Source organism: Myodes glareolus, chromosome 12 (genome assembly GCF_982192425.1).
Source record: "Myodes glareolus chromosome 12, mMyoGla1.1, whole genome shotgun sequence".
Classification (NCBI taxonomy): Eukaryota; Metazoa; Chordata; class Mammalia; order Rodentia; family Cricetidae; genus Myodes; species Myodes glareolus.
Window position 1 is genome coordinate 43523447 of NC_142037.1, and position 26049 is coordinate 43549495.

Here is a 26049-nt window from a genome sequence, read left to right on the forward strand (position 1 = left end):
AGGCACAGCATCTGATAAAGCTCTCTGTTTTTGGCTAAAATGACAATTGCAGAAACTAAAGCTACTGATTCCTGGAACCAAAGCACCTTGTTTCTCTGGATTTCTGTCTTTCTCAGAACTGAGTCTTCTCAGGACTCTCAGTTATAACCCAGTAATGAGATTGTTTGGTCAAAAGTGAGATCCCAGCCCTCTAACACCCCTATATTCAAAGAGTCTTGAATGGAATATTGATTTGCAAGTGTCACCCCAGCCCCTGGCCTGGGAGTTGCCTTGGTCTGGACTCCAACTCCCAGCCTGCCAAGCACTGACCCCTCCCCAGGGAGAGTAAGGACCACTCCCACAGGCTATTTAGGCTTGTGCACTGGGAAAAGGAACTTGTGGTTTTGGGTTTCCCTGTGTGCTTCCATTCTCTGTGTCCTCCCCCTGTCCTCCCCCCTCCAAGGCTCCACGCCACCCGAGAGCGCTGCATTTATTAAACGCGACATTTTAATTTGGTCTAATCTGGTTTAATGGGAGTTAATTTTGGCCGGCGGAGAGACTCTTCTTAAGATTCTTCTTAACAGGGATGTGTCCACACCTGACATTCTTTGTTTGAGCACTCACTGATCACTTCTAGCAACAGCCAACTGTGAACCCAAACTGGAAATGCTTCCACCCCCTTCTCTGATACTTTCTGTCATGTAACTACCTTGAGCTGTAATCTGTGATAAGCTGACTGACGTAGTGATGTCCTCTGCAGGACCCCTGCAATGCCTATTGTTGGTTGTCAACTTGGCTATAGTTGGAATGAACTGCAATCCAGAAATGGAGGGTATACCAGCGAGAAATATTCTTCTTGGTTTATATTCACTAGAGGGAATCCACTTTTAGATCTTTGAGACAGGAAGACATCCAGATATTGAGGCAGAAAGACACACCTTTAATCTGGGCCACACCTTCTTCTGGAAGCCTATCTAAGGACATAGAAGAAAGAAGGTTTTGTTTTTTGCCTGCTTTGCCCTCGCCTTGCTACACATCCATTCCTTCACTGGCATGAGAGCCCACTTCTTCAGGGTTTCAGCATCTACTGAAGAGCAGCTGAGACACCCAGTCTTGTAGGACTGGGCAACTGCTAGATTCTTAGACTTTCCATTCACAGACAGCCACTGTTGGATTAGTGTTGTGGAATAATCTTTTTGTATACTGCGAAGATGTGTCATTTTGAGTGGTTTAATAAATGGCTGAATGGTCAATAGCTAGGCATGATTTCCAGGCACACAGGAAACTGGGAAGAAGAAGGGCAGGCAGATAAGTGGAGGGTCACCAGCCAGATGGACGAAGCAGAAAACCAGCATGTATAGTATAGAGTGAAGGTAATAAAGCCATGAGGCAGAAAGCAAATTAATAGAAATGGGTTAATTTACGTTATAAGAGCTATTTAAAAACAAGTCCAAGCTAGTTAAAAACAAGCCTAAGCTATCAGCTGAGCTTTCTTAATTAATAATGTCTCCAAGTTTTGATTTGGGAGTTGGCAAGAGGTACAGAAAAATCCACCTATAGATTAATTTGGACTGCAGCCTGTAAGTCAATCTAATAAATTCCCCCCCACACACAAACACACACACACACACACACACACGTAGATAGATAGATAGACAGACAGACAAACAGATAGATAGGTAGGTAGATAGATAGATAGATAGATAGATAGATAGATATTCATTCCATAAGTTCTGTGTCTCTAAAGAACCCTAACTAATACATCTGCCCACCCCCCAAAAATGTGTGCACTGTCAGAATTCACCTCCTGCCTTGTCTGTCTTGCCTCCTCACTGACCTCACAAACTAGATAACTGGTGAGCTGAGACCAGCTAACATGGGTGCGGCCATCAGGCACTCTTAGGCCTAAACATGGATGCTCTGAAGTTCCACATTAAGAATCTTGAATTCTGTGTAATTAAACTATGAGCCTAAATTCACCTGAACTGGTTGACCTTCTCAAGGAAGGTAAACAGGGTCCCTGCTAATAGTCAAAGAGTGATAGCCAGTGTATGTGCAGACGTGGAAGAATAAACTTGTGATTTTCCAGGACAACATTGAAGTCGACATGATGAAAAAAATATGCTTCCCTCAAAGGGATGCTGTTTCTGGCTGCTCTCTTCTGGCAGTGTTGATGGAATGTGACAGCTTTATAAAAGGTTGTGATTTGGTTCAAACATAGCCATTTTAGATTATTCCCTTCCCTCTTCCAGGGTAAAGACGCAAGCAAGGTGCCCATTGATCTGTCACAGGTCCCACTGAAAATGTCTGAGGTAATGAAGTCTTCAGGCTCAAGAGATTTGGAAGTGGAGTGGCACTTTAAGGATCTTTTTATTTATTTAATTTTCTTTTGAACCTGGCAACCCAAGGAGCCGGTTATTTCATTGTCAGATAAACTTGTTGCCAATATTCTCTTTATTTTCTATAGGAGTAACTGGTTCCTATGATTTTGTTTCAAAATAGCTTGCGGAGCAGCAGGTTTTTGTGTGGGGTTTTCATACGTGGTTTCCTTCAGCTGATTCTTCCTCACCACCCCCTCTCCTCTCTCTACCCTCCCTTTCTCCATTGGACCCTTCTCATTCTTGCCATTCCCTCTTTCCTCTTGATTCTGTTATCCTCCTCACTCTCCTTCCTCTCTTAAAACCTTCTTTTTTCCACCGTCAGTTTTCTCTTTCCAGTTCCATGGTCTTTGCCTACTCTTGCTACCACCTGGATAGACATATCTAAGTTAGAAGCAAAGATCTACGTTTGAGACAGAACCTAGAGTAGCAAGTAGTATTTCCAAGATTTAAAAAAATAAAGTCACAAGAAAAACAACCACAATGGACAAGCAGATAACTGCAAATAGAAACTCTACTTTTGTTTTCCAGTCACCTTGACCTGAATAATCACACAAAAATCACAACACCGTTTGGCCAACGGCTCAGGCATATTTCTAGCTAGCTCTTACATCTTAAATTAACCTATTTCTATTATTTTATATTTTACCATGAGGCTGTGGTTTGTTGCTTTTTGCTTCTTGGGCAGCTACATGGTATCTGCCTGACTCTGCCTTCTTTCTCCTTGCATTCAGTTTAACTTTTCCACTTACTTATATCCTGCCCTGCCATAGGCCAAAGCAGTTCTTTACTAGCCAATGGTAATAAAATATTTTCATCACAGAGGGGAATCCCACACCAAGCAGTTAACAATAATGTTAGCACATTTGGGACGGGGGTTATAATATTCCAACATAAGAAATTATCTTCTAGACCAAGGATTGGAAGTTACAGCCATGGGCCAAATTTAGCCATGCTCATTCACCTGTGAATTATCACTTTACCTGCTATAGTGGCAGAGCTAGTTACCATGGAGACCATAAGTCACACAGCCTACACAATGAGTGAACCGACCTTTTCCAGGAAAAGTTGACTTGCCTCTGATCTAAAGCAGGGGTCCTTAGACGCCGCTCCTGCTGCCCCTTCTGGGTATAAGTGACACATCAATCAATTCACAAACCAGAAATAACTAAATTGCCGTTGTTTTCCCCAGTGGTAAATCTGTCTGCAGCCTTTTCTTCCGACCAAGCACCACTTTTTGCAGCTGTAATTTTCTGCACACCTTGGTTTGGGTCAGATAGGTGGGCTCGTATAGAACTTCGAAGATGCTGGAGCAAGGGATGCTCCTGCAGCCACAGCCCAGTGTCCGTTCTTCAACTAGAACACAGGCTACAGAGACATTAGGCTCCTTGCTCCTGTACCACAGCCATGGCAGCGTTTCTTAAACTCTACTGCTGAGGTGGTTCTTCCTTGCTGGTGAGAGTTGAGATCATCAGAATCATGTTGGGAGTTAGTCGTGCCAGAGTCTCTGCCCCGAACCCAGTTCTTTACCTTGCTGGTGATTTGTGAACACTTGTCCTTTTATTCAGAGACCTCAGGTTGTCTCAACCTCTCTGCACGCTTGCTGACAGCTTGTGGCTTTGCTTTGAGATTCTCTTTCCTCTTCCTGCCTTCCTGTTTCCTTCAGCTCCTCGTTCACACCACTGAATCACTTCCTGTATAAGGAACAGCCATCTGATAGCAAAAGTCTTACTTACTTTTTAAAGAGGAAGCCATTATTGATAATTAACGTTTCAAAAATGAACTTTGGAATGAATTTGTCAGCCAGGTCCTAGTGGTACAAGCTTTCTTTTCTTTGTTTTTTTTTTTAATATTTTGTTGTTGTTGTTTTTGAGACAGGGTTTCTTTGTGTCACCTAATCCCAACTCTTAGGAGGCAGAGGCAGGAGGATCTCGAGGCTAGCCTGGTCTATAGAACAAGTTCCAGGATAGCCAGAGCTACGCATATTGAAGAATGTTTTCCTCTGTGTATTTTTTTGTTTGTTTTTAAAAGCTTTATTCCAGAGCATATTTTTAATTTGGGGGAGGAAAATAAGATAGAAAAGAATAAAAATCCACCCAGACTTAATGCATTATTATAGTTGTATTGATACACTTATCCATGGAAACTGAAGCAAAATGTAATGTCATATGGGTGATTAATCACATTGTCTACATGTAGCTGAAAACCGGTGATGGACATGGTGGGAAACATGGTACATTCTGGGTCTTAATATTATACTTGGGGTTCATAAAAACTGGAGTACCCCTTAAAATTATCCAATTACTTCCTGTTCAGATACTCAGTCTGCTGAGAAAACCAATTCAGATCAACCATCTCCTCCCTGTAAGAAATTTTTGAATTGCATTCCTAATTAATCATTGTGGGAACTCAACTTACTACTTGGCGGGGTTCCTATTTCATTCATGGCAAACAAACAGGACCTCAGACCCACCTGAACTCCTACCTTCTAGAGCCGACATGAGGAAATGTTACTGTCTAAGTTACTTTTCTGTTGCTGCGAAGTGGCACCACAGCTAAGGAAACTCACAAAAGGAAGGCAGTTATCTAGAGGCTGGCTTACAGTTTCAGTGGGTGAGTCTATTTTCATCATAGTGAGAAGTATGGCGGACAGGGTGGTGGAGCAGTAGCTGAAGCTTCCATCTTAGCAGCAGGTTAGTAACAGAGAAAGATGCAGGGCCTGGCATGGGCTTTTGAAACTCTAAAGTCCATCCCAGTGACACACCTCCTCCAACAGGGCCACACTGCCTAATCCTTCCCACATAGCCCAATAACTAGTGACCAAGCTTTCAAACCAATGAGCCTATGAAGGTCATTCTCATTCAGATCAACACAGTCACCTTTGGAATATCCAGTCCTTTGAATAATTGGCAGGAACTTTCATCTCCCCATGCACAACTCAGCAGGCCCCCTTTAGTTCCCCAAGCATCCTTTTTTCAGCAGATGCCTGTCCCTTTCTCTGCTCTGACATCCTTCTGCAAACATTATCTCCACGTTTCCTATTCCCATCAATGAGTAGCACCCTATGAGTAATCTTCTCCCACTCAATGGGACCTTTCTCTCTCTCTGTATTTGTGATGTTCCATTTGAAGAAATGTTCCCATATATGTTGAATTGTTTGATCCATAGTGTACATTTTATTATCAGGGTGTCTTATTTTTATTACCTGAAATTTAAGAATTTAAGGTAAATTTACTTTTTATATATGTGAAATATATATATATATATGTGTGTGTTATATTGCTTGTTATGTTTGACATATATATGTATATATACACATGTACACACACACACATATATATATGAGCATGTGCTCTCCCTCTCTCTCTCTCTCTCTGATAATAATTTTATCTCTGAGAATAATAGTACAAAGAGCGCCCATGTATTCTTTACCCGTGGTGACCATTATTTTACCCTCCTCTACTTGCTGTGTCATGTAAGCCCCCACCCCTCTCTGCCAGACTGTCCCCTCTCTGGCCAGTGACAGAACTTCAAGCTGCCTCTGGCATTCTCTTCACAGGCCATATTGTGTGCACTCCTTCAGGTTGGGGTAGTACACAGCAGTCCATATGTGTCCCAGAAACAGCTGTGCTCAAATGGTCCCTACTTCCTTGTAATGGGGAATTACATCTGTTGGAGGAGGCTACTTGTTGGTTCCCAGCTGCCCAGACTCCCAAAATAATCACATAGTCGCTGTATTATTTAAATCATTGTTTGGCCCATTAGCTCTAGCTTCTTATTGGCTAACTCTTACATAGTAATTTAACCCATTTCTGTTCATCTGTGTATTGCCACATGGCTGTGGCTTACCAGCTAAAATTCCAGCGCCTGTCTCCAGCGGGGCTACATAGTGTCTCTCTTACTCTGCCCTTCTTTCTCCCAGCATTCATTTTAGTTTTCCCTGCCTAGTTCTTTCTGCCCTGCTCTGCTATAGGCTCAAAGCAACCCTTTATAAAGTTAAAACCTTCCCTTTTATTTAAACAGAAAAGGGGAGGTGATGTGGGATTTCCCTCTGTATGTTGTGAATAACATTGGTTAATAAAGGAACTGCTTTGGGCCTGTAGCAGAGCTATGGGGAACAGAGCTAGGTGGGGAAAACTAAACAGAATGCTGGAAGAAAGGAGGTGGAGTCAGAGAGAAGCCATGTAGCCCCACTGAAGCCAGATGGAACTTTAGCTGGTAAGCCACAGCCTTGTGGTGATACACAGATTAATAGAAATGGGTTAAATTAATATGTAAGAGTTAGCCAATAGGAAGCTAGAGCTAATGGGCCAAGCAGTTCCTTTATTAACCAACGATAGTCACAGCATTCAGAGGGCAATCCCACATCATACATTCACATTTATAATAAACTGCTATTTTTTAAAACGTTTAAAAGTTCTCAAAAGTCTTATGTCCCACCCTTATTTATATGAATTACTCAAACTCAAGCAGCTATTTGGAACCAGAGCCATGACAAAGCCATGCCTAACTTCCAAATCTCTGTTCTAGTTCCTAACCCTGTGTCCTCTGGGTCTGTGTGAAGTTCCATTGTACTGATTTTGGCCCACCATTTCATTGTTCCAATGTACTCCCCTGTTACAGGTGTCTCCACTGGATATCCCACCCCCTCCAAAATACTTTAAATGTGAGCTTCAGAACAGAGCCTCAGATCTGTTTACAACTTCAAAAGAGATTTCTTGGACTGAGTTATAAATCTTTGAATAATGAGGTTTTTAATGAAACCAGGCCCAGCACGTCATTAACTGTGGAGAGAAAATGGCGTTCTTATAATCACTATTTTTTGGAGCTTAATGGAAAATACAGAATATTGAAAATGTTTTCTTATTATTACTTAATTTGTCAAAAACCACATCATTTATGTCACATTTTAAATGAGGTGGAATGGTTTTTAAAGATGCGACAGAGATCATTATAAAAACCCCGGGAAGCCAAATGTGGGGGAGAATCGTGGGAGGGAAAAAGCATTACTGGGCTCAATGTGCATCCGGGCGCCTGCAGCACACATCAGCTTAGCTCCTTGCCAGAGGTCCACAGGGGGACATAACATGCACGCTCAAATGGGATGGAGATAGGTAGGTTGACGGCTTTGCCTCCGTTACATCCATTCCTCCCTAGGCACCATCTGTTACAGCTTCGGTCTTTTTGTGAGTATCAGCAACAGGGGTAATTAAGCAAACGAGCAGCTAATATTGAAGTTCTCGGAAAGGAGAAGGAATTTGCAAAGGCCTGACAGTGGGGTGTCATTGCCGGAGCTGAGACAGAACACCTGGAGGCTCCTGCAGGGAAAGGCAGAGTAGCCAATGGGGGTGGAGCATGGGTGGAACCAGTAAAGCCCATAGCATCATGGTAGTTGTAGTAGCAGGAGCCGTTGAGAACAAAGGGATTTCTGCTTTCTTTATTAAAGGGAAGCAAGGACGCACTGTGGAAAGAAAAAAGACTAACTACTACTTTGGTGGCACATAGTAGTCAGGGTCTCAAATGAGGCTTTCTATTGCTATGATGAAACTCTGTGACCGAAAAAAAAAAAAAAAAGAAAAGAAAGAAAGAAAGAAGAGAAAAAAAAAGCCACTTGGGGAGGAAAGAGTATATTCAGCTTACACTTCAATACTGCTGTTCATTATTGAAGGAAGTTAGGACAGGAACTCAAGCAGGGCTGGAACCTGGAGGCAGGAGCTGATGCAGAGGCTGTGGAGGGTGCTGCTTACTGGTTTGCTTCCCCTAGCATGTTCAGCCTGATTTCTTATAGAACCTAGGACCACTAGCCCAGAGATGGAACCACCCACTATGTGCTGGGCCCTCCCCTATTGATCACTAAATGAGAAAACGCCTTACAGATGGACCTCATGGAGGCATTTCCTCAACTAAGGCTCCTTCCTTCCTCTCTGATGACTCTAGCCTGTGTCAAGTTGATACAGAACCAGCCAGTACAGTCATGGAGTCTTCCACTCACAAATGTCCTAAGAGTAGTGCTCCTTTTAGCATTGAGATGTCGATGGAGACTCTAGTCTGAGCCTTCCGTGACTGGAGTGGCATTAGGTGTTCAATGGTCTTGAAACATGTAAGACCGTAGCACAATCCAAATGAGAGGGAGACTGAACCACCAGGATGCAAAGAACCCAACGAGTTGCAGAGGAATGCCAGCCACGATTCCTCCGTGTGCACGTTAGCCTCCCTGTTCTCTGTGCTGGAACCATCCAGAAGCAAAGGGCTGAGAGCAGAAAGGAAGAAAATCGATAGCCAAAGTGATGTTTTTGATGGCATGATGTTGGGACCCAAAAAGGCCTTGGGCTCTTTTGCTTTTTAGTGGCAATGGCAATGTCGTGTGTCCCCCTCAAACCCACCCCATGTCATTCCACAGGCCTTTGGCATTTGTCACTCTCTAAATCCTGCAGTTTGACACTGATGCACTCTCCCTCCTCAAGTGGATGAACTGCTTTTCCTTGAATACTGTCCCACGGCTGTCACAAGCACTCAGGCCTCAGAATGCATTTCTACTTCTTGGCCTTCTGTCTTGCGTTTCTGTCAGTCTTCTGTGGAGAGCTAACTTCCTGGTCCCCTGTCCCCACTGCTGTTTCTCTGGCCATTCCTTTCCTTCTTAGAAAATGGTATTCAAAACATTTGCATCTGTGTTGCTATGGACAGACTCCCAAGAGAAACAACTTGAGGAGTGATGTAGGTGGGCTTTCTGTCTATGTGTTATTTTCATTGGTTAATAAAGAGACTGCCTTGGCCCTCTGATAGGACAGAAAATTAGGTAGGCAGAGTAAACAGAACAGAATGCTGAGAAGAGGGCAATGAGGCAGACGCCATGGAGCCAGCCACCAGGTCAGACATGCTGAATCTTTCCCGGTAAGCCATCACCTCATGGTGCTACACAGTTTACTAGAAATGGGTTAATCAAGATGTGAGAGTTAGCCAGTAACTAACTCTCTAGAAATAATGGGCCAGGCAGTGTTTAAATGAATACAATTTGTATGTTGTTATTTCCGGGGCTAAGCAAGCCATGCGGGAGCCGGGTGGGATGAAAAGCAGACCTGCCCACAACTCCTCCCTACAGATGGCGCCCATGTGGATAACTGCATCCACAGAAAGCCTGAGAAAGTTTGGGAAAGAATAGAGTAAAGCATGTTTTCTTGGTAGAAGCAATTTCTCGGGTCTACTCTACTTGCTAGAGGCAAACAACTGCTCTCAACTAAGAGAGGCTTCCTGACTCAGCTTTAGCTGCAAAACCCTGCAGCTCTTTTAAGAGGTCCTGCCACGAAACACTTAAATGTTGTTGATTAAAAGCTGAACGCATGCTTTTCGGTTTTCAGTCATAGCAGAAAAAAAGCTGCACCGTTTTAAAATGTCAGCTTTCTGGGCTGTCCTGCCAGGGCAAACTCTGACTCTTTCAGGCAGGCAGTCCAACTGAGTGTGGTCTGTGAGCAGAATGCTGCAGCTTGCTTGCTGGCAGGGCCCTTGAAACGCCACAGAGTTGTGGCAATAAAAATGGCTCCAGCAGTACCTCTGCCATGAGGCTGGAAAGCTAAGGAATGGGCTGGATCTAGCCGGCAAAGCCACGGCTTTCTGTATTGCTTTGTAAATTAAAGGCTCATGTGGTCAGAAAAAGAGAGATATACAGTAAAGAGAGATTCAAAGAGGAAGAAAACCTCTAAATGGTTTACTATGTGTTAAGAATATATGCAGGCTAAAAGTTAAAGTTTTTAAAGTTAAAAAGAAAGAAAGTAGTTGGGTGTGGTGGTTCACACCTTTAATCCCAATGTCTGGGAGGCAGAGAGAGACAGATCTCTGTGAGGTCAAGGTATGGTAGCACACGCCTTTAATCCCAGCACTGGGGAGGCAGAGACAGTAGGACTCTGTGAGTTCAAGGACAGCATGGTCTACAGAGTTATTCCAGGACAAAGATATACAGAGAACCTGTCTCAAAAAGTAAAAGTAAAAATAAAAGAAATAGAAGTTAAAATAAAGCTGAATAAAGATGGAAAATACACAGAGAATCTTCATACTGTATGTTATTATGCTCTCTTTGAATTGTTTGAATGCTAAGGAAGGAGAAACAGCTGCTAAAAGACTTTTGTTTATAAATGTTTCTGAACTAATCCAAGATAGATATTTTGAAAATACCTTGGCTTCAAAACTGAAGTCAAAAGGTATGTTACTTTGGAGAAGAGATTTTGCTTTTGTTTCCACAGAAAATGAGAGGCTGTGGATTCATTCTGAATTAAGAAAAATCAGGTTTGATCAAGGAAGACCACCTGACAAATCTCCAGTAGGAACAGATGGCCTGGATACAGAGTTCTACATCCAGAACTGATTCAGGATTGCTGCCTGCAGTGATCAAGACTCACAGGATACTCCAGTCAGGACTTGATGATAATTTTCTTTAGTTCCCCATAAGATTATCAGTGCCCCCAACCAGCAGGAAGTAGCCTGAAATACTACACCCACATTCCCAACAAATGGACTATGGGTATTTTCCTTTGTTCTTAAAAATAGAGAGAAATAGTGTGGGAGAATTGTCTGTATTCTGTCAATCATGTATTTTAATAAAACACTGTTTGGCAAGGCAGGAAGTATAGGTGGGTCAACCAGACAGGAAGCAGAGGCAGGGCGATGAGAACAGGAATATTCTGGGAAGCAGGAAGCTCCCTCTGCCAGTTCTGCCCAGACCACCAGAGAGGAAAGATGTAAGCTGCCCTGCTGGAAAAGGTATTGAGCCATGTGGCTAACGTAGATAAGAATAATGGGGTAACATAAGTTATAAGAGCTAATAAGTAGCCTGACCTAATGGGCCAGTCAGTTTATAACCTAATGTAGACTCCATGTGATTTTCTTTAGGATTTGCCGGCTGTGGGGTACCGGGCAGAACAGAAACCCCAACAAGCCGGCCCTGCATGTTACAGAGGAGGAAGAGTTTAATCTGGCTCAACAGTCTCAGAAAATTTGGTCCATGGTTGCTTGGCCCCATATGCTTGAACAGGACATCATGGTGGTGGGAGTGTGTGACAGGAGGGTTTTTCATGTCATGGCTAACCAAGAAGCAGAGAATGAAAGAAGAGGCCAGGAATAATACATCTTCAAGAATCTTCCCCAGTGACCTACTCCATCTAGTCACAACCACCCACCACCCGAAAACAACATCACCAGTGTGGAGTGGGGAAGGAGGACATCAAATGCTAATTAGAGCTACCACATTGACCTTCACAAGTCTGGGTACCATTGTGCTTAGACATTGCCTTTTTCCCCATCTACTAGGATCCTGTACCTGTAGGCTGAGCTGTTAGCCCATTGTGTCCCTGTTGCCGACCATCTGCCTTGGCTTTCTACAGGGATCTTCGGGAGGTTACTCTGAGCCTTCTCCTCACCTTCACTCCTGCTGAAAACCCTTCCTTGCCTGAACCTTGGCCGTAACTGAGATGCTCAGCTAGAAACTAGCAGATGTCAGCGGAGTGTGAGAACATTGCAAGTCATGTTCCAGTAAAACAGAAACACTGGAAAGAACTGGTGTCCCAGTTGAGGCTGGTGGTACAAAACTGTCCCAAATTCATGGGCTCTTAAAATAGTTTCAATTAGCTTCAGATCCCAGAGCAGACTTGGAGGCACAACAATAAACCCAACAATGTTTTCACACTGATTTAGCTAATAGGTGTCAAGCTATTTGCTCTCCGAACCTTATTGATTAAGGCAGAAAAGGTGAACAGTGAAAAATCCGCATTAAAATGCAATTCTGTCCAGGAGGAATGCTCCTTGGTGGGAGACGTTTGGTTTAAAGAAAACAAAGATTAACCATACACACTCATCTCAAAACTTCTAAATATGACAACCCACCTACTGAGGACTGGGAACACCCTTAGGGAGCTTCTTCCTGCCTAGTTTACCTCAAGACCAAAATAGAAGCTGCCCTGTGTGAAACAGTTCCTTTTCTAGAATGTGACCAAGAGCTCCAAGAAAGAACGAGAAGAGAGTGCCGAGTCACTGCACATGTGGGTCTTTGGGGAACCAGTACAGGGAACACAGGACGGCAGAGTGAAAGTCACAGTGAGCAAGGCTTATACTCCAGGAGAGACCCGTCAATCACCTTATGGAACCTCGGAGAAGCAGCTGCTGCAATACGATTCGAAGAAAGAGAAACTCAGCGTTGAGAACAGCTTGTGAGGAGAAAACGAGAAGGGGCGGGGGCAGAAGAGCTTGGGAAAGCAGTCAGACCTCAGTGCTGTCCCAACCCCAGGGGGAAACAGAAGAAGGGAGGTGGGATTAGAGAAAAGGTCTCCGACTACAGCGCAGTTTGGAGCCGAAGATCAGAAAGCCGGTGAAGCCAAAACTATATGGAGATGGACGTTGCCGTCCAACACGGGCGTCTTGGCAACTGGGTACTCAACAGGGAAAGCACCTACTCTGACCAAACACCTCAAGGGACTCAGAGCAACCTCACCACTCTTGTCCACTGTACAACGTGACCGGCCTGGATTCTTAGACGTTATTTGTCCATGTGTAGTCTTCCTCCTGCCAGTCACTCAGGAGCTTTACAAGCAACAAGAGAAAACTGCGGGCAAACAAAACAAAGAAAACCAAAACCAAGGCAAACAGAAACCAACAGGAAGAAAGGGATAAGGTCGGCAGCAACTGCCTCTTATTTAACGCTCGCCAAGCACCAGGTCCTTTACCTCATTATCTCAAATTCTCGCAGCCTTGAAGTCATGTGACCGGTGAGGACTTCTTTAAGGGCTCAAGTGACTTCTCCAATGCTATCCAGCCATCATGTTGAATCTATAGGTTTTTAAATATATCAGACACTGACACATTTTAGTTGTACGCATTATGGGGGTGCAAAGTGGTTACTGTGGTTTGGATAAAGTCCCCTGAAAGTTCATGTACGAAAGGCTTGGTCACCAGGCTGTGGTACTGGTGGAAGTTGAGAGGGAATCTTTAGTGAGTGGCGTTTGCTGGGACAAGGTTAATAAGTCAGAGGAGAAGTGCAATAAGAATAATAATAATAAACTCAGGTCCCTTTAACTGTGACCCAATGCCTGAGAAAACAAGTAAAATGAAGGGACATTGATTCGGACGCCTGGTTTCAGAGATGTTACTTCATGGTTGACCACCTGTGGCAAGATAGAAACATAACCACAGTGCAGGACAGAAGAAAGCTACCCACATCCTGGAACTGAGAAATCAGCTAGGATCAGGGATCAGACTCCTAATACACCCTTTAAAAGCAGCCCAGTGACCTGCTTCTTCCATTGAGACCACATCTCTTAAAGGTCCTACCATCTCCCAGTAATGACACCAGCTAGGGACCAGGCCTTCAAAACAAGCCTTCGGGGGGTCGTTCCACATACGAACAGTTGTACCCTGTGGGGTACTTGGGACTTTCAGTTCTTCCTTTGTCTCTTTCTTCCCAGCTGCCTTGAGATGAACAGGCCTCCTCGGGGTTGTGTGTCTACCACGATAGTGTGTGGCCACAGGTCCAAAACAACAGGGCCAAATACCCACAGAGGAAGCCTCTGGAGCCAAAAGTTCACTCTTTTCCTTGGATCGCCCAGGTTTGAGCCCTCCAGGTGTGCGGCATGGACGTGAGAAGAAGAGGCCAAATCCCTCCTTCTCATTTCCTGCTGCGGAGTGGTCAGTGACATACAGAGGGGCAGTCAATTGTAATATGCTGAAATCCAACAACGCTTTGGGACTGCTGAAAAAGCTAAAGCCAATAAAAATACACAATTTCCACACGGTAGCTCATCTGCTTGATAGTCCTTTAACATCCCCTCGCTTAATGTCTGAGTCACCTGTTGGTTTTCAGAGTTCAAGACTAGAACTAGACATGTTCAATTTCTTGTGTTATCTTCTCATTCGATTCTCTCTCTCTCTCATCTCTCATCTCTGGTACAGCTGATGTCCTTTCTTTTATAATCCCCTCAACCCCATCAATGAGGAAAAACAAAAAAAAAACCAAGTTCCCAAGGTTGAGCATTTTTCCCTTCCCACCTCCGGTTCACCCACAGCTGTAACATGGTTGACGTTGCCTCTGTTTATAATTTTCTATTCTTAGAACTGAAATCATTTGACAAATAGAACCTAATCCTCTAAATGGTGGAGGGCTGTGGAGTGTGGTTCTTCCCACTGCACACATGAGAACATTTGAGCTCCAAGTGTGACAGATTGTCTGGGCCTCCCAGACTTGCCCATGGGCTACACTGCAGAGTAACGGACCTGGCCTGCTAGTCATGGCCGCGGGCCCCTAAGTCCTCAACCCTTGTTAAGGCTCCGTGATTAAATCATGGCTGGATGGAGAAAAATGACTTTGAAATCAAGCTGACTTCAATGTTTTCTGCTTCTCCCTGCTCTCTGGAAAGCATACTTCCAGCTGGATGGTATTTTCACCAATTTCATTAGCATTGAGTCAGAAAGATAAAAATACGCCACTGCTGTCACTGACGAGTTACCCTCTGCATTGAACTCACAGCGTCATCTTTTCTTTGGTAATTTTGTCAGTGACATGTTTGTTGTCGGCAAAGCAAAGCCAGCGCAGCCTATTCAGGGTGACTTGGGCTCTCTGCTTCACTCTCGGCATCAATAAAATTCCTGGGTCTACTCTGATTTCGGAATTTAGATTGCAGGTAATGATGATATATGAGCTTACAGAACAGATTCGATTCTCAGTGATAAGACCAGTTCTGGCAGCTAAGGAAGGGAAACATCATTTTGATTTACAGTCGACAGGCTTCTTCTGATACGGATGCCATCAATGGACCGACCACTCGCGTGAGCGTCAAGATGCTTATTCTGCCCTGACAACTGGCCTGCACCGACCAAGGAGTGGCAGCTGTAACACAGCCGAAGACATAGAAGGGAGGTGGGGGTGGGGCATGAGGAAAGGGGCCAGAGTGTAAATCAGTGGAATTCCACTCACACTTTCTCATGTGTCCGTGGTACACAGAGGACACAATCAGGTTCGAGAAAATGATTACACATTTGCAACAAGGTAATCTGAGAAGACAACTACAGCCCAGGATGGCAGCTTCCGCAGGCCAGCCAGGATCTGACAGGGGCTGACAGCCTCCCGGTGAGGTGGTAAGGAAGGCAGGCTCCGGTGCTAATTAAAAGTGTCGGGCAGTCAGGAGGGCAGGCTGGGATGCTGGAGTCTGTGCTATACCCCACTCCCTGCCCTGTCCCATTGGGCAGAGCAGATTTTCTTATTGGTTGGAACTATCCTATGTTAGACTCAATGGGTATGGGTGATAATACATAAATAACACACAGTTAACTGCTTTAACCACGTAACTCAGTGACAGGTCTATCACGATTGCGCACCTTCTCCCCTATTCAGCTCCAGGACTCTTTCATCATTTCCAGTAGCAGCCCTTTACCCAACATACACCAACTCCAAACTCTGCCAGCCTCTCAGCCTGGCACCTACTGTTTGCCTTTCTGTCTTCCTCATTCTAACACCCATCCTTTCCTGACCACCTCGTTTTACTTAGCATAATGTTTTTGAGGTTCAGTCGTGCGTTAGACTTTGTCACTGTAGTGAAATACCTGAGAAAATTAACTCAAGTTGGTCTCCCGGTTTCAGAGGTTTGGGCACAGAGTTGGGAGCAGGGTAGGCCAGCTCAGAGAAGGGTCCGAGGACAAGCTGCACATCTCTGAGAGACACTCAGGGGACCTACTGTCTCCAGTCAAGCCCCGCATCCTAATAACTCATTTATCTGTGAGCTCCTCGATGAGTTAATCCACTGGGAAGTGATCCAGTCTCCTCCAAGTAGAGCCACGAGCCTTTAAGGGACACATTTTATATTCAAACCATCAGCGTTTCTTTGTGCCACATAGTAAAATTAATTTCCTGTTTGCAGATGAAAGATATGCCATTGTATTTAGATACCATATTATATTCGTCTGTTCACCATGGTGGACATTGATTTTTTGACTGCTGTAAACAATGATGTTGTGAACACGGATTCGCAAAGCCCTGCTTTCTGTTGTTTGGGGTAGATTCTCAAAACTGGAATTGCTGGATCCTTTAGTAGTTTTGTACTTATTTTAGTAAATTGTCTAGAAATAATATTTTGTGATGTGGAAAATCTTATCAGTGTCTGATGGCACAGCCTGTGAGCCTAACTCATAGGAAGCAGAGGCAGGATGATCAGGAGTTCAAGGCCATCCTCTGGCTCATACTGACTTCAAAGCCCGCTTGGGTTACATAAAACCAAATTGTACATATTTATTATATATACTTATTATTATCCAGAATTGCGATATAAAGATATATTACATAGAATTAATATAGATGTTCAATAAGAAGAGTGCAGTCACCCTGCTAAAGGATGCTTATAAGTCAGTTGGGGTTAAGGCAACCTGCCAGGCAGAGGGGACACAATGCCACAGAGCGCACAGAGGCTCACTGTGACTTACTGAGTCTCTAGCAGGGTTCAGAAACCAGGCATTTCTTTTCACAACTATCTAATTTAAACCTCTCAAGTAGTATTACCTATTTACTAATGAGTGAATGTTTACTGAAGACACAAACCTCAGGGCTTAGGTGCATCCACTCTGATGGGCCAGGTGATGAGCAGGCAAGGTGAGGCGGATCGTCCTGGACATGACTCTCCAGAGTTCATTGCGAGCACTCAGCTCGTGACATTATGGTTTCCTAAGCCTGCGGAAATGTGCAAACATGCCACGTGCTCTCTCTACATAGAAATCTGTTTCTGATCTTTATCTCCCCTTCTCTCTAAAGAACGGTTTTAGCATATCTGTCAAGGCAGGTCTACTAGCATCAAATTGCTTCCATTTTCGTTTGTCTTAGGAAGCCTTTATTTCTTCGCCTCCTGAGATGGATAATTTCCTGGGGTACGGAACTCCAGGGCGCATTTTTTTGTTTCTCTCTCAACACTATAAATACTTCACTCTTCTCTCTTGCTTGTCTGACCTCTGAGAAGTCAGATGTAATTCTCTGCTTTTCTGTTGGTGAGATGGCTTCCCTCCAGCTTCTTGGTTTCTTTCAGGGTGTATTTTACCTCAAATTCTTATAGTTTGAATATGATATGTTATTTATTTGTGTGAGTCTTTTTTTCTCTCTTTGGTTTGATATTTTCCATTATTGTCAGATAATATTTTCTGTTTCTTTCGTCTGTCTTCTGCTCTTAAAAATCCCATGATGTGCCGTCATTTGTAGCTGCCCCATAGTTCTCTGATACCCTCTTCTTCAATTTTAAGTTTTAGGAGCGTCTAATAATAAATCTCCAAGCCAAGCTATTTCTTATCCAGCTGGGTCTAGTCTACTAATAACCCCACTGAAGACATTCATCATTTCTGCTACAATTTGTCATTGTCTTTGGTCTTGCTGATTTGACAAGACCGTCAAAACGACTCATCTGAGAACTTGAGAACTGTCCTCAACGAATTTTTAAATGTGCACATGTTACTGTCGACGATAGGAAAACGCTGCTCGGCAGATCTCCAGAACATCTTCATCCTTAACTAAAGCTTCATGTTCATCGATTGACTGATAACTTCCCATTTCTCTAATCTTCCGACCCCTGGCAACCATCTTTCCTCTTCTGAGTTCTACTAGTGGCTCATGGTCATGGAATCACGTTCGCTGTCACTCTGTTTTCATCTTTTATGATGTCTGCCTTAGTTTACATCAACCTTCATTTCTAAATACTATCCATGCACTAAAACCCTATATATCAATTGTAGTTATTTTTAAGTTCTGATTATGTTAATTCCATCATCCTCGACACAGCCACAACCCATTCTGAGTAGTGCTCTCTCTCTTTAAGCTGCGTTTCTCCTGTAAGTGCCTCTAGTAATCTATTACTTAATAGCCAGACATGGTTTTATACCAACAGGTACTTGGTAAACAATCTGCTGTGAGCAGACTTGGCAGGGCTGTATGGTGAGGACAAGGGAAGCATTCTGCAGTCAGGAAATGATGGTTTCATCTTTTTCTGGGCCTTTGCCTGTATGTTATGAAATCGCTAAGTGTCCTTTAACAGTCCAAGCTCTCAAAGTGTAACAGGATGGCTATATGCGCTGGAATTGCATCTCTTCCTCTAGGACAGTTAAGATTCTGATAAAACTCCAATATGCTAGGCTTTGGTTCAATAATCTCTGCTGGGAGTAAGCCTTCTTAAAAACAGAATGTTCACACATATGTCCAGACAGTTCTTTTTCCTTTCTTCCCGCTTGGAGTACAAGTGTATGTTTTTCTGATGGCCACTGGAAGTATTTTATTGAGTTCCTAGAGGTTCCCCCTGACAGGCTCCTCAGAGTTCTTGACTCCCAGACATGTCAACATAAATCAGAATTTCCCCACCCCAGCACAGCCTCCCTTTTGCTCCTAGATTTATTCTCTAGTAAGCTGTACATCTCAGAATGGAGCCATCACTCCATTTGGGGATGGATGCGGTTTGGATTTGAATGTGCCCCGAAGTCTCATGTGTTAAAGGCTTGGTTCTGAATATGTGGTACAAGATGGAGAACGTAGGACCTAGGGGAAAGAAATTAGGTTACTGGAGACATGCTCTTGACACAGATGCTGACATCCCAAGCCTTCCTGTAGCTCTCTTTCCATCCACAGTAGTGGAAAGATGAGCAGGTCTCCTCTACCACATGTTCCATCCATTGTATAATCTGCCACCACAAGCCAAGCACCAGAGGACCAGGGGCCATGGACTGAAACCTCTGAAAAAGGCAAACCAAACATATTCTTTATTAGGCTAATTATTGGTGTGTTATGTCATAGTGGTGGACAGCTGGCTGACATTAAGCTAAGAAGGATTGTGGATTTCTCCATTTGTCTCACTTTCTGCTGCTTGTGATGATGGGATGGTGGCCACTTCTGAATGTCTTCTATGGTGTGCTGTGTAGCTGTTTCCCCAGACTGGACCATTCCCTGGGAATACAAGGAGGAAGCCCATGAAAACTCACAGAAAACTTACAAGACTCACAGAGCTGCTCCCAGGTACCGTGGAATCTGCAAACGATTGCTGAGGTGGGGAGATGTCCTTGTGGCAATGCCTGAAAGTTGGGCAGAGAGCTCCAGTGAGCTGGAGTGGATCTTTTGGTGACAGGGCTGTCAGCATCACTTGTGCACCTGCAAGCAGCTCTTCATCCTTCATCTTAGTTCCTTGTCTTGTTGCTGTGATAAAATATTCTGACCAAAATAAATAAATAAATAAATAAATAAATAAATAAAAACAATGGAAGGGAAAGGCATTTGTTTTTGCTTATAGTTCAAAGCACAGTCAATCTTAGCAGGGAAGGTGAGTCAGCAGGAGCTTGAGGCAGCTGCTCATATCACATCCACAGACAGGAAACACTCCCAGTGTTATACAGTCCAGGCTCCCATACCCTGGGAACAGCCCTGACCACAGGCACGATGGATCTGCCAGCATCAATCAACATTCTCTTCAATCAATATAACCAAGGGATTCCCTACAGACACAGCCCCCTATCGGCCTGTCTCCCAAGCGATTCTAGTCTGTCAAACTGACAATACTATCATAAAGACACTTCCGTGGAAAACGAAATAAACTCATTGGTTCGCCAACCTAGACATGAGTAGGATGTGTCCGGTACGCCATCAGTACTCTGTCTTGGGTAGATGGACTTCTGTGATTATCTGCCTGGGAAAATCACACAACAACAGGAGACAGGAAGTCAACTGTCAACCTGAAACGGTAGGAAGTTGAGATCAGAGGGCATCTCCTCCTGCAGTCTTGCTGCCAGTTTTGGGCAGCTCCTGTGGCAGGAGAGCCCTGGTCTGCTAGCACTCACGCCCTGAAGACGGGTTCACAAACCCCATTCTAGCAGTGTGGCAGACTCTGGTGGAACTAACCTTCTGGCTTAAAATAGACCGAAGAGGGCCATACTCAGGGTGGAAGCAGGATGAGCAAGATGGGGAAAGTTAATCAGGGTTGCGTTGGCAAAGACTTGCTTCTGAATTCCAGGTCTCTTCTGGATGCTGACATCCAGGTTTCTAGCCTCCATCTCCTCACCTGATGGAGGACCAGAAACTGCTTCCCAGACAAAGGACTTGATGCAGTGTGCCATTTGTCCAGGGAGCCTGCACCGAATCACCATCGTTAATGAGTTTATTAAACTTGGGAGGAGATCAGTACCGAATGAGGCCTCTTGGGGATGGGATGGGGAGCCAAACTCCAAAGATAAATAGATGAACTTTCCTGGAGCCTCTCAGAGGACAGTCTTCCCCTTGGCTAATAACGTGGGTTGCTAAAGAATGCGAAGACAGGTTTGAAACTTAACTGTGTTGGCAGGGCGTGATAGGAGAGCATGCGCTGATTTTCCCAATCTTAGTCCCTTAGGTCACACTAAGCATCACTTTTGACTCCTGCCCTTCATCATGCCATTGCAGGGGTTGGGATCCTGAAGGGTTCCATGTGTCATGGGTGGAGGAAACATGCCAACATGGAACATCTGTGTCTGTAGCCAAGAGCTCATTTATTGTCAAGGCACTGATAAATGCCCACATTTGCAGGGCTTTTTCTCTAAGTTATTTAAGCAAAGAATGTCATGGCATAGAATTCTGGAAGAGAGAACACAAATGCTAACCCACAGGCAGTCTGAGGCAGGAGAGCTGATCAGAACAGGTACCCACTCTGCAGGTGACTGCTCTCCCATTGTAACCTTCTACACATTGATCTCAGAGTGTGCCTGTACTCAAGACTGTCCTGTCTCCATAAAGAATATTCTAGGGGATTTTATTGATGCTTCTGCACATAAGAAACTTCCCTGTGTCAAATTCTATATTTGTTTCTTTTTTATTTTTATTTCTGAAATTATAATAAAATTTCAACATTTATCTCTTCCATTTCCTTCCTCCAAACTGTCCTATAAACTTTTCCTTGCTTTCTTTCAAATTCATGGCCTCTTTTTTTTAAAAAAAATGTTACTACATGCATATCGAAAATAAATATAAATACAACCTGCTCAGTCTGTATGATGTTACTTGAATGTATGATTTCAGGGCTAACCATTTGGAGCTGGATAGCCAATTGATGTGCTCTTCACAGAGGAAGACTCTTTTTCCTTCTCTCAGCATCCCTTAGCTACTTGTAGCTCTTCAGGCAGGGCTGAGTCCTTGTGGACTCCCTCCATATGCCCCCATCACAAGATTGCATCTCCGAGTAATGTCCAAAGCTACACCCCTGAAGTCTCACCAACATGACTGCCTACACATGAGCTGACCAAGGATGACACCTCCCTTTGTTTCTTTACGCTTGCTTCTTCAGAATCTATAAAATACGATCAGATCATTCCAGTACATGTTACTAACTATTCCGAAGCCCCTGAGAGAATGTCATAGGGTTGTAGATATGGCTATATCTATACAGAAGTGAAAGGAGGCAAGATGAGAAGACACTGACACAGAGACACGGCCACACCTCCTGGTATCTTCTCTCATAAAATACTAGCAGCTATTATGCATGCATAAGAGATATCCTTGCTGGTTTTTTAGAAAGTATTTGCTGCATGGCCCTTGGCAGCTGGCTCCCTTGCTACCCTCTGATACACATTTCAAATCCCTCCTCCATTAATGAAGATATCTTCACACTGTTTTCCAGCAGTGTCTGAAAGACTGGTTCCCTGAGCATCTCTGTACTAAAGAGAAACATTTTCTGACCCAGCGGAGACTGTTAGTAGCTGTGAGAGGGGAAGTAGCACCATTTTGCATGCTACGTGTGTGTGCTAAGGTACATTCCAGGCCGTGCCCTCACGATGGTTCTTGCCACGAGGGAAAGGTCTGTATCAGGAATTTTCTGTATCCTCATATTGAACCATGTGTTCTTCCCCCAAACTCAGGACAAACACTGAACGTAGGCAACCGCCCTCAGCATCTGGATGTTTGGCTTCCCGCCATTCCAGGACACAGAATTTTCTGGAACACCTGCGTCTCTTTGATTCATTGAACTGAGAGTTGCCATTTACTTGTAAATCAGCAGCGAATGGAAGTAACTTAGAAGAAGGACGGTGATTATCTGAAGCCATGCTGGACAGTCAACTCCAAATGAGGACTGCCATGCCAGAAGACTCAAGTAAGCCACCCTCCCTGTGTCCCCCTCCTGTACAGAAGTGCCCTCACTGCATCTCAGGATTATATACCACCCACAGCGCTAATTCCTCTTTGCCCCAACCAAGATATTCTGGAGCTTTTATCTTCACTTTACAAACAAATTCAAAGGACTGTGCTCCTAAATCGTCAGCGACCGGCGGCTGCCAGTGTGTTTCCTGTGTCGCCACATTTAAAAGATTAGCAAGTAGTACTTCCGTATGAAAATCTAGCTTTTCAAGATTGGAAAGTTAAATGTGTCTCGATTCCCCCATCTTTTGCAGAACATCTGTAATGATTTTTAAAGTGGGTTTCATAATCTCCTTTAAAATAGAAGAAATAAGTATTTGGTGAGCGAAAGTTTTGCTGACAGCGCGTTATCACTGCTAACGGCCTGGGCATGTTCATTTGCCAGGGAAGAAGATGAAGAGTTTGAAAAGGCTTGTAATAAATTGGAAGTTTGATTTGTGTGGAGGATGATATCTCTGCTCCATCTTCATTTACTTCATTAATGTACCCAGATAGCATAAAGCTGGCAATTAAACATGATAGAAATATAAACAGTGCCATCTTTTGGAAGATGCTCAAACAACACATCTATACCGACATACCTGTTGAACTGTGTTCTTGGTTCCCACAAGCCTCATCACAGATGCAATGAGATCCTTTTTTATCATTAGTTAAACTGCACAGCACAAAAGTGCTTATTGGATATGGAAATGCAAGCCATCATGTCTAAAATAAATGTGTGTAATCTGTACATTTCAACTTACCTCTCTTAGAACAATCAAATTGGCCTTATTGTTTAGAAAGTGTATGTGTGTGTGTGTGTGTGTGTGTGTGTGTTGTGAAGATGTACATATACAGGTGGAGGTCCTTGTTTCTCACATACAGAGGCCATAGTAAGGTATCAGATGTTCTGACCTATCACTCTCCAGACAGTCTTCCTGAACCTGGAGGTTTGCTGACAGCCAGAAACACCAAGAAACCGTCCAGTTCCTGCTCCCACAATACTAAGCTAAGGTATGTGTAGCTTCTATGCCCAGATTTTCTTTTTATGTGGATGCTGGGGATTTGAACTTGGGTCCTCATGCTTATACAGCAAGCACTCTTAGCCACTGAGTCATCCCTCCAACCCCTAGCAGGGTTTTTATCATCTCCACAGAAGTGCCATAGTAATCACGTGCTCAGGGACTGATCAGAGCGCCTGAGGACCTCCCACTGCCTCGGAAGGTCCTTTCTAAGTCTTAGATGAAGTGCATCTGACTTAGGTGTTAGTTTCAGAAGCAAATGGATGGATTGCACATACAGATATTAGAATGTCATTACTATTCTGCTCATAGCTCTTATTCAAAACTGAAATGCAGTAGAGGCAAGCTAAGAATACTCTACAAAAATCTGTTTTCCCTTGAACACCACAAAGCAGTGCTGGGAATCTGAAAGGGATGGCCTAAGCCTAAGAACTCTAAAAATAAGAACTCAGAAGTGCCATTCTCATCTGGCACCCAGGAGCCGTCCAGCATTATACTAAGAACTAAGCCTGATCAGCCCCACAGCCCCTACATTACTGAGACAATCATTTCTTGAAGACTTTGTGGGAGGAAAACAGAATTGAAGCAATATTTTCAAGGGGTGACATATATAAAAGTAAAAGGAAGTACTTTTATGATAAATATAAAGAGGAGGAAGAGGAGAAGGAAGAGGGGGAAAGGGAGCTCATATACTGGGCATTTACCACACACTGGGCACAGTTTAAATGCTGAATGTAGATAAACTCATTAACACCCATGAAAATTTAATAAGGTGGTTTAAGTCCATCATTTTACAGAAGGGAAAACTGAACCAGTGAGAGGCTTAACAATTTGTTCAATGTCAAACAGCCAATGACAACTTACCAGGAATCTTCATGTCCAAGAAACTGAAAAAAAGGTAATAATTTCCCATGGTGAAGAAATATTGACCTGATGCCGAAATAAAGACATGACACCACATCCATTCACTCATCCAAGCAACAAACCCAGTTTGGAGCACCTGTTGTACATCAGGATGAGGCTTAAAATGAACAAATGTCCTGACCCCGCAAAGCTGCCAGCGCTGGAGAGAATGTCCTGAATGTCTTTTGAGAAGAAAGAGATCTACCATCAATGTGTATCTGAGGACACTGCCCAGATTAATATACGATGAATTGTTCATTCCAGTGCTTTGAACCTGAAGAAGAACACAAATGGGTTCCATATGGAAATAACACAATTTCCTTTAAAACCATAATTTTATGGAGGGAGAGTCTGAGCCCCTTCCATATCACATTTTATATTATTATAAAAATGCTGTGTGACCAGTGCTGGGGAAGAGGTTGGTGTAGCATGACTAGAGAATGTAGGGTTTCCCACCTTGCATGGATGCAGTTTTGGAAGGAGGCTTTTCAGAGGCTGTGATAGCACCACTCAGAAAGAATTAACTGAACAGGAGGTGTAGGTGGACATTAGGAAAGAAAACACACAGCACAGAACTTCAGAGTTGGGCAAGGAAAATGAAGGCAGGTCCACAGAGTGGGAAATCTTAGAATCTTTACAAGGGAGCAGATGAAAACAGGATTTCCTTGGAACTGGAGACATGGTGGGTAAAGTCCTTGCTGTGTAAGTGGGAGGACCTCAGTTTGGATCTTCAGCACCCATCCACACAACCATCTATAACCCTGGTGCTGAGGGAATGGGAACAGGCAGATATCGGGTGCTTATTAGATAGCCGGTCTAGCCAAAATGATAAGCTCCAAGTTCAGGAAGACATCCTGTTTCAGATTAATAAATAAGGTGGAACGCAATAGAGGATGACACTCAACATTGACCCCCAGCCTCCAGAGATACCCATGTACCCACATACATATGTGCACACACACACACACACACACACACACACACACACACACACACACACATACACACATACAACACACACTCACAAAGGATGTCTGTGAAGTTGCACAGAAGTTAAGTCAGATGATGTAACTTCTACACTCAGAGGTGAAGGGACTGCTGATCCTGAGGCTTGTGAGTAGACAGGAAGTCGTCAGTGATGAGAAATAACATGGTAGATTCCATTTTCTACAAAGCACTCCAACAATGATGCAAACTATTGGCTGCAGGATTCAAGGCACAGCAGGAGGGGGAGGAATATAAGTATAGGGGTTGTCATAGCTACCTACAGGAGGAATTGGGGGTGGTCTTAAGGGAAGGGATTGACATTTGTGAAGCCCTTAGAAGAAAGATGATGGATTATTGGGCTTAAGGGGAGAAAGCAAAAAGAAGGAAAATGGGAAGATGTGTTGTTTCCTTCCAAATGAGAAGATAGGTAAGCGCCATTCATAAGAAGAGAGAGGAATAGATAAATGATTTAGAGTCTTTGAAGAGTACCACATCATCAGCCAACTCCAGTCCTACTGTGTCTTCATCAAATGTGAGAGAAACCCTACTCTCTCCAGGCATTTGAAAAGTCTGTCATCCCAACATGTCTCCCCACACATCCCATGACTTCCCGTGGCTGAACCAGTTTCCCTTCTCCAACCTCAAGTCCTGCCTCTGA